The sequence below is a fragment of the Nilaparvata lugens genome, chromosome X (assembly GCF_014356525.2).
Source record: "Nilaparvata lugens isolate BPH chromosome X, ASM1435652v1, whole genome shotgun sequence".
Lineage (NCBI taxonomy): Eukaryota > Metazoa > Arthropoda > Insecta > Hemiptera > Delphacidae > Nilaparvata > Nilaparvata lugens.
This window is the reverse complement of record NC_052518.1, coordinates 78,064,810-78,077,758: the sequence shown is the minus strand read 5'-3', so window position 1 is coordinate 78,077,758 and position 12,949 is coordinate 78,064,810.

Genomic DNA, 12,949 nt, shown 5'->3' with positions numbered 1-12,949 from the left:
GCTTTCGATACTATACCACATGAAATATTACTAAAAAAATTGGAAAATATAGGTATTAAAGATGTTCCTTTGAAGCTATTCAATTGCTATCTTAGAGATCGCTGTCAATATCTTGAAACCAGCAAAAGTTTTTTATCCGAATATGGTCTACCACAGGGAACGGTATTGTCCCCTATATTATTCTTGATCTACGTAAATGATTTACTTAAAATGAACATAAAAAATGGTGTTACAGTCTCATTTGCAGATGACACAACATTGACATTTACGGGTGATGAGTGGAGGGATGTGGTTGAGTCTAGTGAGGAAGGAATGAAAATGGTTAAATCTTGGTTCAACAAGCATTTATTAACACTTAATGTTACAAAAAGTATTTTTATGACCTTTTCTCCGGATGCAAGGGGCCAACCAAATGATGTGAATTCAATTAAGATCCACTCGCTGAACTGTAATCACACTCCTCAAGCTCCTTGCCAGTGTCCAGAATTAAAAAAAGTAGATAAAGCCAAATATCTTGGTGTTTTTTCAGACCCACATTTAAAATGGGATATACATATAAATAACATGTGCAATCATATGAAATGCCTCACTTTATTAAACTTTATCACTTTATTGATCCATTAAAAGATTGTATAGAATTATTAGATAATAATAGAAATTATTTTGAAAATGCACCATTTTATTGTGTTCCAATACATAGAATGTGGACAAAATTAACAAATAATCTATTAAATAGTTGTTGTATTGTTTCTTAAAACTTATTACAATATGCATATTGGGGAAATAAAAATACAAGAAAATAACAGGAATACAAATAAAATTACCATTAATACAAGAAGAAAGAAATAAAATTATTAATTATGTATTATCTGCATTTAGTTTTAATCTATTACCAATTAACTATTTAGAATTATAGAAGATTTAGAAAATCCAAATAATGTATCTGTAATACAAAAATGTTTTATTAAAAAAGGAGAAACATATTTCACTAAATCTAATACAATTTATTCTTGTTTAGATAAAAATATAGAAGAATTGGGATTAGTAAAAACTAAAAATGTTATACCTTTAGTTTTAAAAAAAAGAACAAATGTTAGAAGTAAACTATATCCATTTACAATAAAAGAAATAAATTTAGTTAATAATGCATATTTAGTTTCTACTAAGAAAAGATTACAAGAATTCGAAGAAATAGAGATTAAAGAAAGAAAAATTGATTATTTACATAAAATTAAAATTATGAAAGAAGAATATACAAATTTAATAGAAAAAGAACAAGAAATACAAGATATGGAAGAATATTTAATTTTTTATTTTAAAAGACATTGGAAAAATTTCGAAATAAATGGAATTTATAAAATTAATGCATTTGTTGTAAATGATATAAGAGAATTTACATATGTTGGAGCTTTAGCACAAAAAGAAGATGGAAATAAAGCTGTTTATAGTGTTGAGGGTTATAATAAAAATAAGTTTATACAAATTAAAAAGAATAAAGAGATGTAAATAAAAGAAGGATTTATCTGTATTCCATATGGAAACAAAAGAAATAAATTGGAAATTTATTATTATCCAAAAGAAGATGGATTTATAGAATTTAAAACAAATGGATTAGCTACATTTAATGGACATTCTTTTCCAAAAATATTAGAATGTTTTAAAGATAAAGATAATTTACAATATACAGAAAATATAAAAGAGAATATTATAAATTAAAAATGGGGAAAATAATTGGAAATATTAAACTTAAATCTTGTAAAAGATTAGAAGAATTAGAAGAAGGTCTAGAATTGATTATTTCCAATATTAAAACAATATCTTATAGAGGTAAAGAAAGATATATTATAAAATTTGAAAATATTACAGAATGTTATTTATCTAATTATTGGTTAGAACAGAAATGGAAACTAAAGAAATAGAGCTAAATTATAAAATTAATATTAAATTAGATAAACTTAAAACTACACCAAATAAACATAAAGAAAGAATTGTATTTGTTGCTTAAATAATTTCTTTTACAAAATTAAATTTTTCTGGTACTTCTATATTATTTTGTTTAAAATATTCCAATAAATCTTTAGGATATAATTAATTTATTCCTTCTAATTCTTCTATAAATTTGTCAATAAAATAATATCCAAAGAAATAATAAGGTACTAATCTATTATTTTTCTTTAAATCCCAAATAATATAAACATTATAATCTAAATAATTATATAATAATTATCATAATTCTTTATTTATTTTTTTTGTTATATAAACTTCTACATCTTTTTTGTAAGGTGCCAAATCTTTTGGAATTATTAATTTATACATTTATAATCTATTAATTTTAAAATATTCTATTATATAAATCTTATTGAAATAAATGGAAGAAGAGAAAATTATAACCAGAAATTATTATCTTTATTCTATGCTAATAAAAGACATTACCAAAGGACTAGAGAAAGTTTAAATAATTTATTGGATGAAGGATACCAAACAGAAAATTTAGATATAATATTACTTAAAAATGGTTGTGTTCTTATAACTGTATATGATCCAGAAGAAGATGTATTTAAAGAGTTAAAAGATTCAAATAGAGAACAAAGACTAAACTACAAAACAAAAATAATTAATGCTATTAATAAATGTTATCCAGAAGAAGGAGAAAAATCTGGTAGTGGATTATATTATTAATTATAAAAACACATTATTTAAACATTACTTTGAAACGTTATGTTTAACGTTAATTTAAAACGTAAGACGTTATGTTTAACGTTAATTTAAAACGTAAGACGTTATGTCTAACGTTAATTTAAAACGTAAGACGTTATGTTTAACGTTAATTTAAAACGTAAGACGTTATGTTTAACGTTAATTTAAAATGTAAGACGTTATGTAACGTCTATATATATATTATATTATTAAAGGAGTTAAAACAAGACATAGAACAAGACATAGAAATTATTAATGAAAAATATAAAAATCCAGTTGTTATTCCTCATAAAATAGAATTAGCAGATGTAAAATTAGAAACATTATTAATTAATTACCAAATATATTAGAAGAATTAAAAAAAGAACATTATTATTTATTAGATTTTGATATAACACAAGATTTTGCAGGAATTTTTAATAAAGAAGAAATGATTAATTATTTAATAAATAATTTTAATTTTTGTATACAAGGTAAATTTAAAAAAGAGTGTAATAATATAATAGTAGATAATAATAAAACTGTTGGAAGAGATTGTTTAACATGGATTAATAATAATTCTAGAGTTAAAATTTATAATAAATTTATATGCCAATTAACAAGTCCAGGAGTAAATAAACAACTTGGTAACCATATTATAGATTTTTTAAATTGTCCAGATAAAAGATTAAAAGAAACATTTATATCTAATTTAGCAAAAGAGAATGGAATTACAAGATTAGAAGCAACTATTTATAATTATATTAATAAAGAATTCCAAGAAACTAAAGAATTTGATCCATAAATTTTTTAACCTTAATAAACTTAAAAATTCCAGATTAACAAGAATAATTTACTTTGCCTATGCGCAGTCCATATTACAGTATAGTATACTGGCATGGGGTGGAGCAGTGAGTTGTCATTTAAATAAGATATTTACCATACAGAAACATTTAATAAAAACAATATTAGGCAAGCCTAGACGTTATCCTACTCGCAACTTATTTGCAGAGTTCAATGTCTTAACTGTCAGACAACTATACATAAAAAGTTTATTACTGAATATCAACAAAAATAAACATATGTATAATTTTTCGACAATCAATTTATAACCTTAGACCATCTAGCCTGACTTTTGAGTCTTCCAGAGTAAATTTGAGTGTTTGTGGGAGACAGTTCATGTTCACTTGTTCTAGATTGGTAAATTTCATCCCTCATCACTTTATAACAAATAGCATCAATAACAAGCTCATTGTTGAAATGGAAAAATGGATCAAAGAATCTAATATTACAGATCACCTTTTCTGAGTGAATGCTTGAATATGGAGGATCAAAATACATTTTGGATGAAAAATAAATCTATTATGTCACTTTTTTCTATATATCTTTCTATATTCTCCCTTTTTCCTACTATATCTCAATATTATTATTTCTCTATACAGAAAATTTCTTAACTTAACTTATCTTTAACAATGGCGTTTTGATAAGTTATATTAGTTTTTAAACTTTCAGTTTCTTTCTTTATCTATCAGCTCTTTCTGTCTTTTTCTCTTTCTTTGTCTATCAGTTCTTTCTGTCTTTTTCTCTTTCTTTATCTATCAGTTCTTTCTGTCTTCTTCTCTTTTATTTTTTACAGTTTTTCATATTCTTCTAGTTTAAATCAAAACATAGCAAATACAGTACGATTAAAAAAATTTGTTAGTAATTTTACTTAATGAAAATACAACACTCTTACACTGCGCACGGGTCCCAAGACCTTGCAGTGTAAATTCCAAGTATAATGTAAAAAATGAATATTTTGTATTTTTTGTTCTTCATGGAAATAAATTGATTTTGATTTTGATTTTGAGTAATAGTTAATTTAATTTTTAGTATCTATCAATACTGAGGGCTCCTCTTTTGTCAATTCTCCCCCATGTTTTCTCTCTCATACATAATTATTATCTATTTTAACTGAATACTCTCAGTAATACAACTTTATTACAATCAAGTGAAAAATCTGAAATCTGAAACTGTGGAAATGCCATACTCATTCCTTCCAGCTTATACAACAATATATTGTGTCAGTGTTTCAATAATTTGAAAACTCTTATATTGAAATGAACAGTGAACCAGATCAAAAGTCCCTCTAAAATTCTAAACACAATCTAAAATAGCCATGTTGCTTCAAATTGTAGAGAGTTCTAGCTTCCCTCCCTTAGTTTTGCTGTAAACATCACGGGAGAGGTACGAGGTTTTTGAATCATTGTTATGTTTTTGAATAATAACACGAAGTGTGGAGAGTGCAGGGAATCCATATAGATCTCACAGAAGAAGGTACCACCGAATCAACGTTAGTAGACAGAAGGTTGATCACTCACAGGTGTGAGATTCAAAGTGGTGTGGGGAACGCCAGCGTGACGTCACTTGTAGTATATAAGTGATGAGTAACTACACTGAGCATACAGTTTATTCATTGTAGCTTCAAATACATCGTCGTTTAACACCCTTACAATTCAGATAGAACATTGAAATTTTATGTACTTATAGCGAATGAATCACCGATTCTAATGATGTAGTTTAATACATGAATTTGGAGTTAAGGCTCGGCAGGAAAGCCGGACAAATTCAGAATCCATTAGCCGTTTCTATAAAAAATAGGTTTGGCTAGAAGAAGTACAAAATCTCTGAAGAAGGCATGTGTGTTTGTGTGAGTGTGAGGAGTGAGAATGCTAGAGAGAGAGGATGTGTCAGTCTTTTGCTAACAGGGGAAAGAACTCTCCCCTAATGAAAAATCTATTCACAGTTACAGGCTTGATTGTTGTAGGTTTGGGGACTGGCCTAAAAATGTTGATAGCCCTGCTGGAGAGTTTTGAGTGCTACACACTTACTGTGAGAAGATTCACTTTCAACTGTCAGCTTTCCTTATTAATAACATCAATGCTTCCCATTCAGTCAATGCTGACCAACTCAGGTACTCTATTAGGTAGTTCACTTTCAGCAATCAGTATTGCTAGTGAATAGCATCTATGTTTCACCTTTAACTAATGCTGACATTGTCTCACTGTAAAGCTACTTGGTTGTGTGTCAGGTACCTTGTAAATAACATCAAAGCTCGTCACGTTCAACTAACGCTGACATTTTAGACTGAATCTCACTATAGAGAGGCTTGGTTGAGTGTCAGCATACCTCGTTGATGATATCAATGCTGTTTCCGTTCAATTAATGCTGACAGTTCAAGATGAACGTCACCATAGAGTAACTTGGTTGTGTGTCAGCATACTTCTGAATAGCATCAACGCTGTTCCCTTCCAACTAATGCTGACAGTTTAAAGTGAATCTCACTACAAAGCAGTAGCAAATAGCAAGGAAATTTGGATGAATGTTGCTTCTTCACTCTGCAGTCGCCCGTTTGTATGTCTCAGGATGTTACAATATACTGGCTTATACACTAATTTACAATAAATGACAGTATTGCTATTTATTCAACGAATTTCACTAATTACCCAATGAGAATGAAGATTGAAAGCAATTTGAATAACAATAACATAATATTGTGATGTAACTACATAAATTGGCAGTGTTTCGAAAAATTATTGTCAACTCTCTGAATATAAAATTACATCCTTCTCATTAAAACACGATCGGGTGTCTCTCTCACTCTCTCCCTCTGATTGATTGTTAAAGTACTTTATTTTTGTAGATTATAATATATACTGGCTTATACACAATATAATAAATACAAAAGCTTACAATACAGAAAAAGTATAGATGAATTTACATAATATAGACAAAGAAAATAATTTATTATTATTGAACTGCCTTTTTTTGTTGGGGCTACTCTTGAATATGAATAGAAATAACATATTTTCCAATCACTTGATAATGGCATCATATAGCCGAAACATGTTGTGAGTAAACAATTTTAAAAGAATAATTTGATTTTTATTTCTATTGAACTGTAATTATATGGAAAAAGCAATTTGGAATAACTATAGATAATATTGTTATGCATCTAAATCAATTGACGGAGCTTTGGACATATCAATGTGCATTCTTCGGAAAGAATATTCAAAATATCCTTCCCAGTAACTCTCTACAAAAACGTTAATTTCATTTATTCAACTGAAATAAAGTTGAGAGAGGGATAGAGAGATTGATTGATTGATTGAGTACTTTATTTATGTAGATTACAATATATACTGGCTTATACACTTATATACAATAGCTTACAATACAGCAAAGTTATAGATGAATTTACATAATATAGACTAAGAAAATAACTATTGAACTGTATATGATATGAAAAAGCAATTTGTAATATAATAACTATAGATAATAATCATATTGTTATGCATCTACATAAATTGGCGGAGCTTTGGACATATCAATGTCCATTCTTTGGGAAGAATATTAAAAATATCCTCCCCACTAACTCTCTACCAAGAGAGAGAGAGAGAGAGAGAGAGGAGAGAGAGAGAGAGAGAGAGAGAGAGAGAGAGAGAGAGAGAGAGTGAGAGAGAGAGAAGGAGAGAGATTGTTTGATTGATTAGCTGCCTTTATTAAAAACCTAGGAGGGCGAAGTTAGGGCGCAGCCGGCCCTCTCTTACACTTAACCCTCCAATACAATTCTAAGTAGAACTAAAACACTGTACAACAAAGATTATAAGATAAAAAAAAACTAATTTTACAAAATAATAAGAAAATTCCAAATAGCGAATGAAAGAAATAAAAAAAAACAAAATTTCTTTCTAATTTGAATCAGTGAAAAGAATACAATAAGAAAAAAGAGAAAAGTGAAAACGGAAGAAAAATCAGTTCAAAATCCATAGATCATTCAATAGAAGTAGAAAAGGAGAAAGAGAGGAATAAATTAAAGAAGGAAGAAAGGACACACATACACACAGAGAGATAGATAGATAGATAGATAGATAGATAGATAGATAGATAGATAGATAGATAGATAGATAGATAGATAGATAGATAGATAGATAGATAGATAGATAGATAGATAGATTTTATTTTACAATCGTTACTAGGCTTGTCGCCTATGGTAACATGGTTACAAAATTACAGTTTTACAAATAATCTTAAATGATAACACAGCTACATAACATAAATTATTCTATTACATTCTCATAATAATAAGAGATATGATAATACTTAGATAATAATTCTATATAACTCTAAAATAATTAACAAAAAATGTAAGATGCATAATAATACATACAATAAACGAAAATAAAATGCCATTGGATATTATTATTTACAGGTATTAGTAGGTGTCAATCAAACCCTCCAATACTGCAGCAAAACAAGCAAAATGATATTGTTACTGTACAACGATTATTGCAAATTTCCAATAAAAAAGTATTCACAACATCTACAAAAAGATTGTGGCAAAAACATATCTTGTATTCTCATTCAACAGAGCAACAAGCCTGGACCTGAACGTACCCAAGGTTGCCGCAAAAATAACATCATTGGGCAGATCGTTCCAAAGTCTTGAGGCCGTGACCGTAAATGAGTTATTATACATAACTGTGCGGTGACGAGGTATTTGGAGGAAGTATTCATGCTGTCTCGTGTTCCTGCTGTGAATATGAGCCAGGAGTGTGAATCTTTCCTTCAAATACTGAGGACCTCTCCCCTTGATAATCAGCTGATAAACAAGACTCAACATGAAGTATTTTCTCCTCTCCTTCAACTTCATCCAATTTAACCTCCTGTAATATGGAGTGATGTGGTCATCTCTTCTCGCATCAAAAATAAACCGAATTGCGTAGTTGAGCGATCATTGTAATTTCAAATTCAGCTCCTCAGTAATGTCGTTATAAACGATGCTGCAGTATTCAATGATTGGAATTACCAAGCTCTGTACTAGTGAAACACGAAGGTGGGTTGGAAGGAAATTTTTCAACCGTTTCAATTGGTGCATAGTGGCAAACACTCGCTTCGTCAGTTCACCAATCTGATTCGACCAATTCATGTTTTTATCAAGCTGTATGCCCAAGACTTTCACACAACTTTCAAAGTGCAGAGCATGATTGGCCATCATTACTCGAGGAAGTGTATTAAAATCTATTTGGTTATACAACCGACCATAAGCGATAATGATGCTTTTGCATTTATTTGCATTGAGTCTCAAGCGGTGCGCATTAGCCCAAACAATCAAATTCTGAATGTTAACATTCATCGCGGCAATAGAGTCAGCAGCACTGTCGGAAGGAAAGTGATTGTAAAACACAAGGTCATCAGCATAAATATGGTATGATATGTCATGAAAAATTTGAGGGAGATTATTCATATAAATAGAGAAGAGGAGGGGACCAAGTATTGTTCCCTGAGGAACGCCTGCTACAACAGGTAACCACTCTGAAGTTTTGCCATCAGCTCCTCTCACACGTTGATACCTATTGCTTAGGTAGGATTCAAACCAGGAGAGACATGAACAAGAAAAATTACATTGATTTGCAAGTTTATGTAGCAGAATTGAATGGCAAACGTTATCAAAAGCTTTAGTGAAATCAAATGTGACAAGAGAGAGAACATACGGTTGTCCATGGCATTACGAATGTCATCTGCTATTTTCAAAAGAGCTGTAGATGTACTATGCAATGAGCGATAGCCAGACTTATTTTGATCAAAGAAATTGAATGAATTCAGGTATGATTTCGTCTGCTCGACATAGAGAGAGAGAGAGAGAGAGAGAGAGAGAGAGAGAGAGAGATTGATTGATTGATTGAATACTTTATTTATGTAGATGACAATATACTGGCTTATACACTTATATGCAATAGCTTACAATACAGCTAAATTATAGATGAATTTACATAATATAGACTAAGAAAATTATTATTGAACTGTATATGATATGAAAAAGTAATTTGTAATATAATAACTATAGATATTATATTGTTATGCATCTACATTAATTGGCGGAGCTTTGGACATATCAATGTCCATTCTTCGGAAAGAATATTAAAAATATCCTCCCCACTAACTCTCTACCAAAACGTTAATTTAATTAATTAAACTAAGGATTTATTTATTAATGGAAATATTGTAAAAGTTTTAATTAATATAAATATTTAAGAGAAAAAAAACAGAAAATTTATAGAGTAAAATAATTATAAAGGTAGATAAGATCAAATTATTGATTAATAAAATGAAGTAGGCTGAAAGTGGATCAGGGTAATCAACTTTAAGTAATATACAGCAGTAGCAGTGGATAATTAAAATAACATGAGTTTATATAATATATATACAATTCATTCTATAACAGGTTTAAAGGTTTGTATTTGTTGGATGGGTGGGGGATGGTTGTCATGTGATCATTCTAGGGCCAGACAGTTTCAGTCATTTGTTCCAAAAGATGTTTTTTTAAAGTCAGGATGAAGCTTGCTCGTCTCTCGATGGACCTGATAGAAACAGGAAGTGCATTCCATGCACGACAGGCACTGACTAAGAAGGATTTTGTGAAAATAGTAGTTCGATGATTGGGTATCCTTAAAGTACTTTCTCCGGTTCTAGTATGTGAAGCATCTATCCTCCTACCTTCAGAGACAAATTTGAAATCATCTTTAAAATAGTTCGGATTACCGTATTTCAAGATATCTCTAACAAGCTTGACTATTCGAAAAAGCCTTTGATCGGGAAGCTTTAATGTTGAACTAGCAATGTGGGCTGGGGTGATATGATCATGGCGTTGGAGAGAGTAGACGAAACGTAGACAATAATTTTGGCAACGCTGTAGTTTATCATTCAGAGTGACTTGCATATCGTTAAGAACAGAATTACAATACATTAAATATGGGAAGATGAGAGATTGAACCAATAATAATTTAATGTTTCTAGGGAGAATATCGTGCATTTTCTTTAATGCATGCATGGCTGAGAATACCTTTTTACAAGTTTTGTTCACTTGTTCTGACCATTCAAGAGTATTATTCATATTGATGCCTAAATTTTTAACTGAGCTACAGTAAGGAATGTCATTACCGTCTACACTAATTTTCTGAATCAATTCAAGGTCAATATTGTTTATAAGACGAGAATATCCAATTATAATGGGTTGTGTTTTGATGGGATTAAGCTTGAGGCCATTTTTCTTTGTCCATTCCACTATCGAATTGATATCCTGATTCATTATTCCAACTGTTTCATCAATTTTTGTTATGGGACAGCTTAAATAGATTTGAAGGTCGTCTGCATAAGTATGGAAACTGGAGAATTTGATAATGGAAGAAAGGTCATTAGCATACAAAGTGAAGAGGAGAGGGCCTAAAATTGAACCTTGTGGTACTCCATGCATAACGTTTTTCCAAGTAGACTTTTTGTCACCGACAGATACACATTGTTTCCTACCTGATAGATAGGATTTAAACCAAACTAACGAGTTGTGACTGAAACCAAGAATAGCCAACTTATTCAGAAGGACTGTATGATCAACAGTATCGAATGCTTTAGAAAAATCAAATAGGGTGAGGATGGTGCATTTTCTTTGGTCCATAGCTAACCTTATATCATCAGTGACATGAAGCAGAGCTGTCTCAGTTGAATGGAATTTTCTAAAGCCTGATTGAAAGTTATGAAGCTTACTATTGTTGTCTAGAAATTTTACAACTTGAGCATGAATGAGTCTTTCCAGCACTTTGGACAATGTAGGTAAAATACTGATTGGTCTAAAATCCTCACTTTATTGGGTGATGGAACTTCATTTAGAGGGTGAAGCAGAGCAAACTTCCAATTTTCAGGGAAAATGCCTTCTTCAAGTGACTTGTTGAAAATGTATGTAATGGTTGGTAAAACAGCAAATAATATATTCTTGATAAATTTGATAGGAATTTTGTCTACACCCGTAGCATTACTATGAATACGTTGAATTGCTCTGAAAGTGTCTTCTTCTGAGATTGGATGGGAATGAAATCGATTAGTAATTGGTAAATCTAAGTTTGTAACCTGCTCTTCAAGATCATTGATATGATTAGCAATGACAACTTCGTCGCGTTGGTTAGAGTGTGAAACGAAATGGTCATTTATATTGTTCAATGGTGAGTCTATTTGTGGATTCGATTTCTGTTTGCCAAGCCCGAATTTTTTTATTCCCTGGCAAAGTGATTTAGAGTCTTGTCTATTGTTTGTCATAAACGAATTCAAGTACCTAATCTTTGAGATCTGTAATTCCTGTTTAACTCTATTTCTAAGGCTCCTATACTCTATCAAACTGTCCAAGTCAAATGTCTTTTTAAATTTTCTATGTGCTTTGTCTCTACGTCCCATCATCTTGAGTATGTCTTCAGTCATCCATGGTACTCGTCGTTTTCTATTAATCCTCCTTGTCACATAAGGTGCATGTTTGTCATACAAAGTCAAAGTACAATTCTCGAAAGTCTTGACCATGTCATCAACTGAGGGTAATGCTTCAATTTGATGCCATGGAGTCTGAGCCACATCAGTCAGGAAGGCGGCTTCATCAAAGTTTTTGAAGTCTCTATAAGTGATAATTTTCTGTTCTGGCTTGGGTATCTTATGGGAAAGTACACAGTAGATCAAATCATGTCCAGAAATAGCTGGGACTGGGATTTGGCCTGCTTGAACAACCTCGTTAGGATCACTAACAATGAGAAGGTCAATGAGTGTGTCAGATACATTAGTATGATGAGTTGGATCGAGAGGTAAAATAGTCATGTTTAGGCATTGGAAAATAGTAGTCAGTTGAAAGTAGTCAAAGTTACGATTTGTCATGTTCAAGTCGGTGTTCATATCCCCCATAACTAGTATACGGCTATAACAAGGCATAAGAGAAAGCAAGGCATTTTCGAAATCTGTAAAATGACCTATTTTTGGTGGGCGATAACAGATACCAACGAGTAATTTATCAGTACTAGATAAGGATAATTCAAGTAGCATAAACTCTGGTCTGGAACAATACTCTTGTTTAGATGTGATTAAAACTTTTGTTTTGATACCATCTTTCACATAAATTGCTACACCCCCACAAGCTTTATTCAATCTATCATTCCGGAAAAGATTATATCCAGGTAATGCAACAAAATTTGATGAAATACTAGGCTTTAAAAATGATTCAGAAATTCCAATTATATTGAAGTCCTGAAAACGGAAGATTGCTCTGAGTTCATCAATGTGGCAGCTGAGGGATTGGACGTTAAGGTGAGCAGCCTTGAAAAGTTTTTTGGAAGAGTGGAGCTTATTTGCTAGAAACATACCTGCGTCATTATTACTATTATTGAAATAATCATACCTACTTGAGGGCGAGCGAGCTGACGTGTCA